This window comes from Palaemon carinicauda, chromosome 15 (genome assembly GCF_036898095.1).
Source record: "Palaemon carinicauda isolate YSFRI2023 chromosome 15, ASM3689809v2, whole genome shotgun sequence".
Taxonomy (NCBI): Eukaryota; Metazoa; Arthropoda; class Malacostraca; order Decapoda; family Palaemonidae; genus Palaemon; species Palaemon carinicauda.
The window spans coordinates 22,972,216-22,986,813 of NC_090739.1; the positions used below are offsets into that span (position 1 = coordinate 22,972,216).

The 14,598-nt window shown below is 39.7% G+C and overlaps 1 protein-coding gene across 6 annotated transcripts in view; it reads right to left on the reverse strand.

Moving 5' to 3' along the window:
• Window positions 1–14,598, reverse strand: part of msps (msps cytoskeleton-associated protein 5) — a 374,587-nt gene that overhangs the window by 76,059 nt on the left and 283,930 nt on the right. Inside the window, exon 1 of one of the 6 annotated variants that reach the window (XM_068388220.1) lies at window positions 8,181–8,264. The exons of 3 other annotated variants lie outside the window; for them this stretch is intronic. The gene's annotated coding sequence lies outside the window, so the exon portion shown is untranslated. Of the gene's footprint in view, window positions 1–8,180; window positions 8,265–14,598 lie in introns of those variants that run through there. 2 more of the 6 variants (XM_068388225.1, XM_068388224.1) reach the window with 2 other exon arrangements.

The following is a 14,598-nucleotide window of genomic DNA, read 5'->3' on the forward strand; positions in this document are numbered from 1 at the left end:
GACTCTGAGAGTGGATGTCGTCCTTGCTCTGGCAATCGCTCTGGCTGCCTCCTTCGAAAAGCCTCTAGCTCTTGAGAGTCTTTCGATAGTCTGAAGGCAGTCAGACGAAGAGCGTGGAGGTTTGGGTGTACCTTCTTTACGTGAGGTTGACGCAGAAGGTCCACTCTAGGAGGAAGAGTCCTGGGAACGTCGACCAGCCATTGCAGTACCTCGGTGAACCATTCTCTCGCGGGCCAGAGGGGAGCAACCAACGTCAGCCGTGTCCCTTTGTGAGAGGCGAACTTCTGAAGTACCCTGTTGACAATCTTGAACGGCGGGAATGCATACAGGTTGAGATGGGACCAATCCAGCAGAAAGGCATCCACGCGAACTGCTGCTGGGTCTGGAATCGGAGAACAATACAAGAGGAGCCTCTTGGTCATCGAGGTAGCGAATAGATCTATGGTTGGCTGACCCCACAGGGCCCAAAGTCTGCTGCAAACATTCTTGTGAAGGGTCCACTCTGTGGGGAAGACCTGACCCTTCCGGCTGAGGCGATCTGCCATGACATTCATATCGCCCTGAATGAGCCTCGTTACCAGCGTGAGCTTTCGATCTTTTGACCAAATGAGGAGGTCCCTTGCGATCTCGAACAACTTCCTCGAATGAGTCCCTCCCTGCTTGGAGATGTAAGCCAAGGCTGTGGTGTAGTCGGAGTTCACCTCCACCACCTTGTTAAGCTGGAGGGACTTGAAGTTTATCAAGGCCAGATGAACTGCCAACAACTCCTTGCAATAGATGTGAAGTGTCCTTTGCTCCTGATTCCATGTTCCCGAGCATTCCTGTCCGTCCAGTGTCGCACCCCAGCCCGTGTCCGATGCGTCCGAGAAGAGACGGTGGTCGGGGGTCTGAACAGCCAATGGTAGACCTTCCTTGAGAAGAATGCTGTTCTTCCACCACGTTAGAGTAGACCTCATCTCCTCGGAAACAGGAACTGAGCCCGTATCTAGCGTCATGTCCTTTATCCAGTGAGCAGTTAGAAGATACTGAAGGGGGCGGAGGTGGAGTCTCCCTAACTCGATGAACAGGGCCAGCGATGAAAGTGTCCCTGTTAGACTCATCCACTGCCTGACTAAGCATCGGTTCCTTCTCAGCATGCTCTGGATGCATTCTAGGGCTTGGAAGATCCTTGGGGCCGACGGACAAGTCCGAAAAGCTCGACTCTGAAGATCCATACCCAAGGAGACAATGGTCTGGGATGGAACGAGCTGAGACTCCTCAAAATTGACCAGGAGGACCAGTTCCTTGGTCAGATCCATAGTCCAATTGAAAATCTCCAGACAGCGACGACTTGTGGGAGCTCTTAAAAGCCAGTCGTCTGACGGAGCCGGACACAAGATCATGATACTGCTGCACAGTCTGTAAACTGTCAATCATGGGCAAGCGAGGAAGTACAGTGACAACCCGAATCTGTCTAGACTGTCTGGGTCGTACAGACAACTCCTTAACGGGTTGCTGAGGTTGCCGCACTGCGTCACAACAAGTCCCTTCTGTTGGTTGTTGAACGTCTTCCCCGTGACACATTGACTCCGTAAACAAAAAATCCTCTAACAAGGACTAAGCTTGGACTGCATGTCATGCAACACAGCTCAAGGTCTATGGGAGCAGGTGTGGTAACAGACGGGATTAGCGGCTGAAGTGGAACCATTACCTTCCCTGTAAGCATGTTATGCTTAAATAAAAGTCCATAAGAGGTTATGCAGCTAAAGGCTCCCTCCAAATGACAGAGTCCTCAAGGGAATATCAGAAGGAGGGAGAAAAGAACTTTCTCATCTACAGGGACCTTATCCTAGAAAAGCTAAGTTCTCTGAGTGAGGGTTCACTGGTGCAAAAGCAGCAGACTAGAAGGCAACGTTATGAAACTGCTTGACAGTCTAGTGAGTTGGCAACAACCCAAGATGTGTTGAGAAGCATGCGGTAAGGTATGCAGAGCATGATGTATGCAGAGTATGCTGTATGCAGAGCATGCTGTATGTAGAGCATGTTGTATGCAGAGCATGCTGAATGCAGAGCATGCTGTATGCAGAGCATGTTGTATGCAGAGCATGCTGAATGCAGAGCATGCTGAATGCTGAGCATGTAGTAAGCAGAGCCTGCTGTAAGGAAAGCAGAGCGTGTGCATGGCGTTTAACATTTCTCAGAAATTCCATGACCAGTGCTAGAGTGCTTTATGCATGCTTGCATGGGGTTTAAACCATGGAATGAAAATGGAGGTAAGGTATGCTGAACAGCAGAGTCAGAACGAGCTGGAACAACAATAGTTGTGGTTTCCTCTTCAAGACTCCGATGAGGGAACACCTGAGGCTCAGTCTGCAAAGGCTGAATAAAAGACAAGCAGAAGGAAGGCGCATGGGTGGAGGAGGCTGACTCCTAGCATGAGTGGTTGAACCCAAGGGTTGCGCTTGCTGAGCGGTTGGCGGAAGCGGAGTAGCAAGTTCCAGTTCCTGTGGTGTGAGCGGAGCGCGATGAGGAAGAGGCTGCGCAGAACAAGGTAAATGTCTCGCAAGCTGAGGCTCCTGAGGCGCAAGGCTAAGGTGTTGTGGTGCTTGCCTTGTGGAGGGTTGAGCTCGCTGCAGCAAGAGCTGAGGAGACTGACTCATGGACGGGAGAGGTTGTTGTACCTCAACCGAGTGTTGCATCACTGGTGGAGCAGCAAATGGAGGCGGAGGAAGAGAGGTATAATCCTCCTGATCCCAATGTAAAGGTTGCCTTAAGGAAGGCGGAGGCTGAACACCACAGGGAACAGCAAACTCAGCACGTGGCTCAACATCGTACGCCTGGCAGGTGGAACTGCTGGCAGGTGGTACTGCGATCAGGCGGAGCGAGTGTAGGTGGAGGGAGTGTAGGCGGAGGCGGAGGAGCAACACTCTCAGCCCGACACTCACGCATCAAGTCCGAAAGCTGTGCTTGCATGGACTGTAGTAGAGTCCACAACATCGTACGCCTGGCAGATGGTACTGTGATCAGGCGGAGCGAGTGTAGGTGGAGGGAGTGTAGGCGGAGGCGGAGGAGCAACACTCTCAGCCCGACACTCACGCATCAAGTCCGAAAGCTGTGCTTGCATGGACTGTAGTAGAGTCCACAACATCGTACGCCTGGCAGATGGTACTGTGATCAGGCGGAGCGAGTGTAGGTGGAGGGAGTGTAGGCGGAGGCGGAGGAGCAACACTCTCAGCCCGACACTCACGCATCAAGTCCGAAAGCTGTGCTTGCATGGACTGTAGTAGAGTTCACAACATCGTACGCCTGGCAGGTGGTACTGTGATCAGGCGGAGCGATCATAGGCGGGGGGGGAGTGTAGGCGGAGGCGGAGGCGCAACACTCTCAGCCCGACACTCACGCATCAAGACCGAAAGTTGTGACTGTATGGACTGCAGTAGAGTTAACTTGGGGTCGGCAGACACTAAGTTCTGCTGAGGTAAAGCCTTAACAGCAGAGATCTGTTGTGGCAGAACCTTACTCCTCTTAGGCGGAGTGTAATCAACTGATGACTGAGGAGAGTCAGAGCTAACCCAATGACTGCATTCGGGTTGTGAACTTTAACTTCGTACGTCTGGCATAGGTCTGGACTTAACGTTTAAGAGGTCTTGAGACCTGAGACCAGCGTTACTCTGCCTTTATTTTCTCCCCTAATCTCTTCTGCAGACGAGCAAAATAAGGGCTCAATCGTCTGCGGGTGGGAGTGACGGTCTCGGTAAGACACGCCCACAACCACCGAGAATACTTCTGTGCGCCGATCAAGGCCTGCTGAACCCTTATGCCCTTCGACATTGCTTCTCCCCTGGGCTTGGGAGCTTGCAAGAGGTCCCGGACTGGGAGGACGACTGGCGCGCACAAAAGTACCCTCACGCACTAATCACTTATCACTTTGATTTCTGTTTGCACTTATTTCACTGAACTCGAAACTTTAAGTGGTTTGTACCTGAAATACGCAATTCTATCCTTTCTCAAAGTTAGTAATTGCGAAAACAGAATTACAATGTAACAGAAAAATCTAATGAAAGATAATTCAGTGGTTGGAAAGAGACTAAACACTAGATCACTCTAGAAACGTTTAGTTTCTTCCCCTAAAGAGACTAGGGAGAAGAGCAAAAACGATAACGACGTTACTCGTACGCCTGGCAGGCTTGAATGAAACGTTTATCCTCTTTCTCCCTCCGTCTCTATCTCTCTCTCTCTCTCTCTCTCTTGACTTAGAACCTGAGAGAAGAGCCCAATCATATATATCGTTAAAACATATTATTGTTAAAGGAAAAAACTGAAAAGTTACTTTATTAGGATCAAAACCATTAAGTTAAGAAAGAATGAACAAAACGCTAGACACGGTTACTCTTACTGCAACGTGAAACCGTGAACATTCTTTCTCTATCGTAACGATAGAGTGCAAGTTGAACGTTCTGAACGTCAACAACTGCAGAGACAAAACAAAACGTTAGTTCAACTTTGAAAACAGTACGAGACTGTCAAAGAAAATCTTTCAAACTCTGTGGCGGAAATAGCATAAAATGTTAACAGGTAAAACCGAAATGACGGGCTCAAAGTTTATTAACTTCGGTAAAAGACCGCCTACTATTAGGAAGGTCGAATATAAACAAATATAAAAATTAATTTTAATGAGTTTATAATAAAAGGAAGTTAATCGAAGAGGCCTATAAGAGGCGGAGAGATATAAAATAAATCTATAACTTTTGTTAAGCAAAATTAAGAAAGAGAGTCTATACTCTCTTAGACACCAACACTTCCGTCTAAGGGAAGGGTCGGCCATTGAAAGGTGAACGAGAGTTCATACTCTCTCGTCACCATAATTAATCAAATTAATTCCAAAAGCTAACTAAGCTAATATAGAAGTTTCCAGTAAAGCGACAGCCGAAATCAAAGAGAAATACTTCACCAAAGTCGTGAAAATACTCCAAGAACATAAGCGTATCCCAGAACGTCTTGCCGGAAGCACGACAGAGGAATAATTGAGGAGGTGTCAACAAGAAGTACTTGAGTACCTGGCCACAGGTGGCGCTGGTAAATACACCCCCTTCTAGTATTGTGATAGCTGGCGTATCCCTCCATAGAATTCTGTCGGGCAACGGAGTTGACAGCTACATGATTATCGGGTAAGTTTAATATTGAAAATCTATTATTTGTGATTTAGAATTTTACAGATAATATAATGCCTACAAATAGATTTTTAAGTATCGTCATAATTTTAGTTTCCTACTAGATGACTCGGTACTCTTACCAACTCGTTACAATTAGAGTTGTCAACTCACTAATTTATAGAAAAAAAAAACTTGTGCCAAATTATTAAGAGAACCCATTTCCATATCATAGAGATAAAATTACAGAACATGGAACTACATTTCCGAGAAAAAAACTTTCCCTACAGAAAATATGTGCTATCAATGAATGTGACCTTTATTTCCACTGCAAATAAACCATTCGCCCATTATCATCCCCCCCCCCCTTGCCGACTGGCAAAGTTGGGTACCAGGGACTTTGGATGGCCGAAAGCAGAAAAAACCGTGATTATTCAACACTTTCAAGATTTATAAATAGTCACAGAATCTAACAAACCCACCTAACCTAACCTAGTAGTTCCCAGGTCATAGACCTAGCGGGGGTGGGGTGGGCAATCCCGCCCAACCCCCTACCCGGGTCACAGACTTATCCAGGGCAAGCCCCTAAACCCCCTCCCCAGGTTGCAGACTCCCTAAACTCCCTTCCCAGGTTGCAGACCACCTAAACCCCCTTCCCAGGGGCAAGGCCCCAAGGCCCCTACCCATGTCACAAACTCTAATAGTAAATCACAAATATATTCCTTATCTTTGGGTACCATTAACTACTGGAATCCCCTTGAAAATTACCTAAATCTCCTACAATAACACTGCAAACCCTTGGAAATCACTAAATAATGTTTTTATTAATTTACATTATTTTTTATTAAATTAAATAAAATGTGTATTTTAAAGTATTTTTCTATATACCTTTCATACTATATATAATTGGGTACAGAACCTAACAAACCCACCTAACCTAACCTAGTAGTTCCCAGGTCACAACCCCTAGCAGGGGGCAAGCCCCCGGAACCCCTTCCCAGGTCACAACCCCTAGCCAACCCCTGCAAATATATAAAAAATATAAATGCTAAAAACATAAAAACATCTTTATCGATTTTTAAGGGTTTGCCGTGATATTGTTGGGGATTTCGGTAATTTTCAAGGGGATTCCAGTATTTACCCGAGCATTCCAGTAATTCGAGGTACCGCTTACCTTATGATTGACACCTACGGTATTCTTTTTGCCTTAGCAAACTTTACAGTAGAAAATGTGCTGGTCTTCCTAAAAGTTAACTCAGAATTGCACTAGGGACACTTACAACTTTGAGGGATAACACAGTGGGTTTTTAAAAATTGCTCCTTACACAAGGTGTACCGTAATTCTCAATGTGAAACTTGGCTATAGCATCCATATAGCTATATTGGCAGCCAATAGACTTTGTTATGTTAGGCTCCATAACGCACAACCAACACAAAATCTAACTATAAAGGAACTGAGCAGTCATCATAAGAAAATGAGGTGTGTCACAGAACTGTCCACGCCACACTCATGCCCAAATATGGTAAACTTTGTCATATGGTAGGGGAAAGTAGTACAAATGCATGAACAGGAGTAATTCCAATGGTAGAAGGAAAGTGGGAGGTTGGATAGAGGGTAGGAAGCATAAAGTCATTATTGCGCAACAAGCTATGCACAAACACATGAAATGGAGTAGATACCCGTGGTTTGTAAAATGTAAACAATACAAAAAAATAAATATTTCTGGGGAAGAGGATGCCCAAATTTTGCGCAATTTTTCCTGGATTTATTTTGCCTCCCGGAGAATAATGTATAGAGAAGAGAAGTTTAGTTTTACCATTTCAGTATTAATCAATTCGGCAGTAATTTTTTTCCACCCAGAAACCCCGGTTCCCATAGGGTTGGCCCCATTACCGTAGGATATATTATGGTATATTCTTATTAACTATTCAACTGAGACGGAAATAAAGGTAATTTTCGATGAAAGCGGTTTTTCTTTATAAAACGCATCCCTTTATCAGTAGAGATTCTTTTGTTTTGCTACAATAATACCCAAAAAGATACAGTATATAATTGTCTCGAATGTATTTCATTAACCGAATTCTTTGAGTGGATTTAAGCTAATGCTTATTTCTATTTAATAGTTTAGTTTAAGCATGCACTACTGTAAAGGGCCATTTGAACATTTACCACACTTACTAATCATGCATCATACGATGATGCATTTACAGATAAACAATAACAATACATTGAAAGAGCATAAACAAATATAATTACATATAAGACATTCATACAGCAAAACGCACATCCCTGTTCTGAACCAATGCAGTTTCAGATACCATAAGACACAATCACTTTTATACCTAAAATAATTCTAAAAATTATATCTATTACTTAATCATGAGATTCTGGCAAGAGTGGAGAGTCATCCAGTTTTCTTTAATGTTTCAGAGGTAAAATATCTATCAGAATTTCCTAAGAATAGGCCTAGACATAACGCTGAATGCAGGGCAGGCCTACAGCCTGGAAAATGTGGCTAATTATGCAAACATGATCTCGACAAAAGCTACCCTAGCAAATAAAGATTCCTAAGGCTAACGGTGTTAATTCAGAGACTGGCCGGTTTATTAACCACACAGATTCCAAACTGGGAAATGATGTCCATTTCCCGGGAAAGATGACTAATACAGCTGTCAAAGTAAAAACCATTTTTACGTGGAGATGACTATTCCTCTTCCTCCATCTTTCATTTGACCGAATCCTCTGAGCGTACGCATTAAGATAATCCTAAGCGATGCTTAAATAAACTTTCTCGACGCCGCCTGGGTTCGAGATGGCGAATAAGAGGGAAATTTGGTCCCCAAAATACCAAATCTTGATAACACAAGAAGGTTTTAAGGGGGAAATTCTGGTGATCAATGTTTCTTTGCCCGAGCCCAGAGCAGCTGAAAAACAATAGCCCATTTGTGGCTTTATCGGGCCACTGGCCACATTGGCCCCCTCGTTTACACTACTTGTCGTCACTAATTAACAAGATGATCAATTATTTCTTCAATTGGCGTTTTCATTACCCCAAAAAATCCACATAAAAATCACCCACTTCAGCAACACCTCGACACCACTGACCCGAAAATACTGACTGTTCAAACTCCAGACGGCATGAGACGAAGACGCTGATTGGTTCGCTTTCCCACACTCCCGGATTCCTCGACCAATCAGAATACTTTTTTCTTTCGTCCCCTAAGGCGAGGTATTTAAACGTTATTACTTCAATTCTTTTTGGTTTTAAATGTTTGAATTTATAACAGGTTTATCATAGATCTGAGCATTTACTCTAATTAACACAAATCAAAACATAAATAATGTCCATTTATGGCGTAATTGGAAATTGTTTCTTGGTGCGGTATCGATTTAACCACTGCATAAGGACGTGAAAGATCCCCCATGCCACCCTTTGTCATACGCTAAAGTTCATTGATAACTCTAGCGTAGTCGGTTACTATATTGTATACTATATCAAACTTGAGGTCCCACACCCCATGTAAGAATGGATGTAATCTTTGGTTGGCTTGCCGGAATATATTATCGATTACATGAAAAGGTATGAACGGATTTTGGTATTTTTTTCTTTAAAAATAAAACATTGCAAGCTTTTATCATACTAGAAATGGAACCTAAAATATGTTGTAGATAACAAATAAAAACCATTATCATAAATAATGTCGTGCATATTTGTTTTCTTATCAACTATTAAATAACCTTATTAAAGGTTTATCATATATCATATCAGTTCTTGATAACATAACGCACAGTGAACATATGTAAATCCATTTCATTACAATTTATTTACGTTTAAGAGTAATTCGTTGATCACATAAATATTCTTATCAGACATTACTGTTTACATTCTCAGGTCTGTGAGATTAAGTAGCTTTTATGGTAAAACCAGTTTTTTTTTCTGAAATAACACTGGGAAACGTGTATATTAGTTCTAATTTTATTAGTAAAACATTTTAACAGTTTTATTTGTTCATTTTAAGAAATTCTACGAAACTCTAATTCAAGTAACTTGATGGACCCCAATAATGACAGAAATGGCGTAAAAGAGGAAGAAGAAGAATTACCGGGGAATAAACAAGATATACGAGCTTTAGTTCCTTCTGGAAGAAAAAAGCTGAGGCCTTCTAGTCATATCAGATCTACCATAGCTCAGGTTAAATGTTTAAAGGCCGCTCATTAATGACAGGGGCTAGGGGACAGTGGCATTGCCCTATCGAGCAGGACAATGCCCTAGAGATTGACCATATACAAACATGATCTGCGCCCAAGCCCCTCTCCACCCAAGCTAGGATCAAGGAAGTCCAGGCAATGGCTGCTGATGACTCAGCAGATAGACCTATACGCTCCCCCAAAACCACCATCCTTAGCTCACAAGGATGGTGGGATTGCATCGACCAGAGAAACTAACGAGTTTGAGCGGTACTCGAACCCCAGTCTGGCGTTTACCAGTCAGGGACATTACCACATCGGCCACCACAACCCTAATCTAATCATAACACCATAACTACAATGTCACCCTAATATCGAAAGTATCAACAAACACATACACACACATATAATTATATATATATATATATATATATATATATATATATATATATATATATATATATATATATATATATATATATATATATATATATATATATATAAGCATCGCTAATTTGAATACATTTAAAAATCAACCAGCGTTGTCTAATATTTGCTAGTTTCTAATTAATATAACGTGTTCTTTTTTTATTCTCCATTCTAAATGTTTATACTATTTGTTCTATATAAAAAGGCATGATTTCTAAAACAAATGTCTTATTAATATCGTATCGAAAGGAAATCACTGGCATCGCCCAGCACTATTATTTAGGCCTACATTTGCTTATGCAAAAGTCCCCCCCCCCCCCGCCCCCCTGAGCTTTACTGCTCTTTGGTTTTTATATTGAACACACTAACCCAAGATGACACGTTTTTAAGCTAACAATTAAACAAAATATAGTTATTTGTGCCAAACAAATACTGCAAATGCAACGCTTTTTTAAATCTCGAAATTCGTCGCTTTCGTACAAGCTTTCAAGTTCTAAATGTAGCATCCTGCTTTTCCACCTAGGGTTGTAGCTTAGCAAGGAATAATAATAATAATAATAATAATAATAATAATAATAATAATAATAATAATAATAATAATAATAATAGCTCACGGGACAAGATGAACACCCATGCCATAGAGAAGCAAGATCATTTGAGTTAATTTCCTGTCAACTTTGCCAGCTTTATAGTCTATTTAGTATCTAACAGCAATTATTTGCATTGATAGATTGTCGAAACCGTAGATATGGTGTAAATTCATTTATCAAAATGTAGAATGTCCTTATAATTAATATATGTCTAATTTGGAAGATAATTTTATAATCTTAAAGAATTAAAATCTTATTCTATACAATTTATAATATGGATAATCTAAAAATGTATTTTTATTCATTTATATAAAATGGTTAATTAAAAACTATATTAAAAAAGCGTTTGAAGTAAGGAAACTCTTAATACTAATTGCTAGGAAGCTTGCACAATCTGTAGTCTACTTTTAAAACTAAACTGTGAATATCAACTTCATTAAATCTTGCAAAACTAACAATAATGTTAAATAGGTCAACAAATTCGATTAATAAGTATAACAAAGATTAACAAATCACTAAATATTAGTTGTAAGTTGAGTTAATTATGAAGCTGTCAAAAGTGGCAGATTATTATTATTATTATTAGCTAAGCTACAGCCTTAGTTGGAAAAGAAGGATGCTATAAGCCCAAAAGCTCACCAGGGAAATAGCCCCGTGAGGCAAGGAAATAAGAAAACAGATAAAATAGTGTGCTTGAGTGTGCCCAAAGCAAGAGAAAGAAATCTAGAAAAGAAGAAAGAAATTTGATACCTGATGTGGAGAAAAAGACAAAATATAAAAGAAAGATAAACTCAAATCGCTAGATTATTGGTGGAGCCGTTGCAAAGGCTACGCCTCGACCCTGAACTGTAACCGAATACAGCGGGAGCTCATGGTACAGAGGCTATGGCACTGCCCAAGAGTAGAGAACAATGGTTGGATTTTGAAGTGTTATCTAGAAGAGCAGATTACCTTAGCTAGAGTCTCTTTTACCCTTACCAAGAGGAAAGTAGCCACTGAGCAATTACAGTGCAGATCGCAGTAGTTAACCCCTTGAGCAAAGAATTTTTTGGTATCCTCAGTGTTGTCAGGTGTATGAGGATAGAGGAGAATGTGAAAAAAAAAACATACAAAACTATTCGGCGTATGTGTAGGCAAATAAAAAATGGCCGTAACCAGAGAGAGAGAGAGAGAGAGAGATCCAGTGTAGTATTACTGGCCAGTCAAAGGACACAATAACTCTCTAGCAGTAGTAACTCAACGGGTGACTGGCGCCTTGAGTTTGTTTTGTGATTTAGATAAATAAACAGACCTGTTTAAGTGATGTTATAATTTTGTCCTCAAATTCAATAAAATTCAGTATCAAATTTCATCTGATAAAAAATGAGCAAAGTGATGTCTCAACTGAGTTGCATGGTGACATTTCTTTTCAGTCAGTTTGCTGGGAAAATACTGAAACTAGACAGAACCGGCTACGTCGTTACACACTGCAGCAGATTCACAGAGCAAAGAAAATTGAGAGAGAGAGAGAGAGAGAGAGAGAGAGAGAGAGAGAGAGAGAGAGAGAGAGAGAGAGAGAGAGAGAGAGATTAGCAAGGAATAATAAAGGACATTTATGTAGTTCATTTCATGCCTCCAAATTTTAACCATACTTCCTTTTGTGTTTCTCATGAAGGAATTAGTTCAAAATGTGACATTAGATACCTTTCAAACACTCACCTCTCTCTCTCTCTCTCTCTCTCTCTCTCTCTCTCTCTCTCTCTCTCTCTCTCTCTCTCTCTGAATCGAGTGTTTGCGTCACGAAACTTTTTTTTTAATCGTTGCTATTGAAAGAGGCAGTGAAACCGGCACATGATTTAGTCAGCCGTTCAATTATTTTGACAGTTCTGGCGATTTATCAACCTTTCAGTTATGTTCACTGTCAAAGATCTCTCTCTCTCTCTCTCTCTCTCTCTCTCTCTCTCTCTCTCTCTCTCTCTCTCTCTCTTTCTGACCTTTCCGGGATACAGCGTTAATTGAATTGTAAATGACAAGAATACTGGCACAAATTACGAGATATCAACAATACAGAGAAAATATATATATATATATATATATATATATATATATATATATATATATATATATATATATATATATATATATATATATATATTCAAATAAGCCATATATATTTTTGATACATTAATGTCTGGATTCTCTTAACAACTTCGGGATCAGAGCCCCAGGCGAAATCCACACAAAGACAAGAGCTTGTGACCGGCCGGGAATCGAACCCTGGTCGGCAAGTTTGTATAGGCAGTGACTACACCACTTGGCCACGAAGAAACAAAAGGTATAAGTACAGAAGAATTGTCATTGACTTTTCTTTCTTCATCGCCAAGTGGTGTAGTCACTGTCTATACAAGCTTGCCGACCAGGATTCGATTCTCGGCCGGTCACAAGCTCTTGTCTTTGTGTGATTTCGCCTGAGGCTCTGATCCCGAGGTCGTTAAGAGAATCCAGACATTAATGTATCAAATATATATATGGCTTATTCGAATATGAAAAACACGTCTAAATGTGCAAAATTTATCATACACACACACACACACACACACACACACACACACATATATATATATATATATATATATATATATATATATATATATATATATATATATATATATATATATATATATATATATATATATACTAAGGTGCCGCATCAAAAACTATAGGCCTATCATGGGTGGCAATCAAGGCCACCTGTGTAAACAATCATTGGAACATGAGACTCTCCTTATCGAATATTACCTATGGTATTCTCGTTTCTTCATGGTGATTAAAGTACGCATATTTTCACTGGTTGCTAATGAAATCTTTATAGATAAAATGAAAGGGTACAGAATGGATATTCAATACAGCTTGCGTTGCGTGATAATAAAGTGGTTTGGTCTAGCGGATCAAGCACTGATTAAATAATAGCTCCAGATAATAATAATAATAATAATAATAATAATAATAATAATAATAATAATAATAGTAACAATAATAACAGTAACAACAACAACAACAACAACAATAATAATAATAATAATAATAATAATAATAATAGTAGTAGTAGTAACAATAATAATAATAATAATAATAATAATAATAATATTAATCATAGTAATAATAATAATAATAATAATAATAATAATAATAATAATAATAATAATAACTAGAACGGGCTTCGGTAGAGTGCATACCTTCACCCCCCGCCACTTTCGTCAACAAGAAAACTGATGATGTGATTATTTGATCCTAAAACACACATATCACAAGATAGACAATTAAATTATGCACATTTTGTCACTAGTTTCATATAAATCTGATAAAAAATAACCATGATATAGCAAAAAGAATTTTTTAAACTTTTCGTGACCATGACAATAGGTCCAATCACTCCCAAATTCTAATTAAATTGTCCTGGAATTATGGACAACCATCCCACCAATTTTTACGAGATTCGGTCTAATAGTTTGTGAGTTATGCGAATCACAAACGCACAGACAGGTATGCAAACGTACGCCTATCAAAACAGCCTAATAATAATAATAATAATAATAATAATAATAATAATAATAATGAGTAGGCTATATAGCATTGAAACAAAATGTTAAAAATTTATGCTTGTTAAAAAACTAAACCCGTGTATCATGACTCATTTTCTTATTACTGATTCTGTTTGGCATAACCCCCCTCCCCCCTCCCAACCTTCTCTCTCTCTCTCTCTCTCTCTCTCTCTCTCTCTCTCTCTCTCTCTCTCTCTCTCTCTCTCTCTCTCTCTGTCAATTATCTCCCACACTTGCTTCTTAAAAATGCCTTAATACCTGGGTGAAATGACTGCATAAAGAACAGTTAGCATTTATAATTTGAATGCGACAAGAAAATTCGTTTAGTACGATTAACTTTGGAAATACTGAGAAGTGCTGTACCTACTGAGGATAGTATAGGTTATTTTGGTTCGGTAATAATGATAACAATGTCATTGGAAATAATAATAATAATAATAATAATAATAATAATAATAATAATAATAATAATAATAATAATAATAATAATATTGATGATTATCATTATTATTATTCAGAAAGTTTTGACTCTAATAGCAAGAAGTTAACTGTATATAAAAATTTTGGGACTGTCGCATACACAGGTGTAATAATAGACTTGAGTTTATAGAAAACCAACAAATATCTCAGCATATGTCTATTACTACTCAAATAAAAACAACAAAATTAAGAAATCTGTA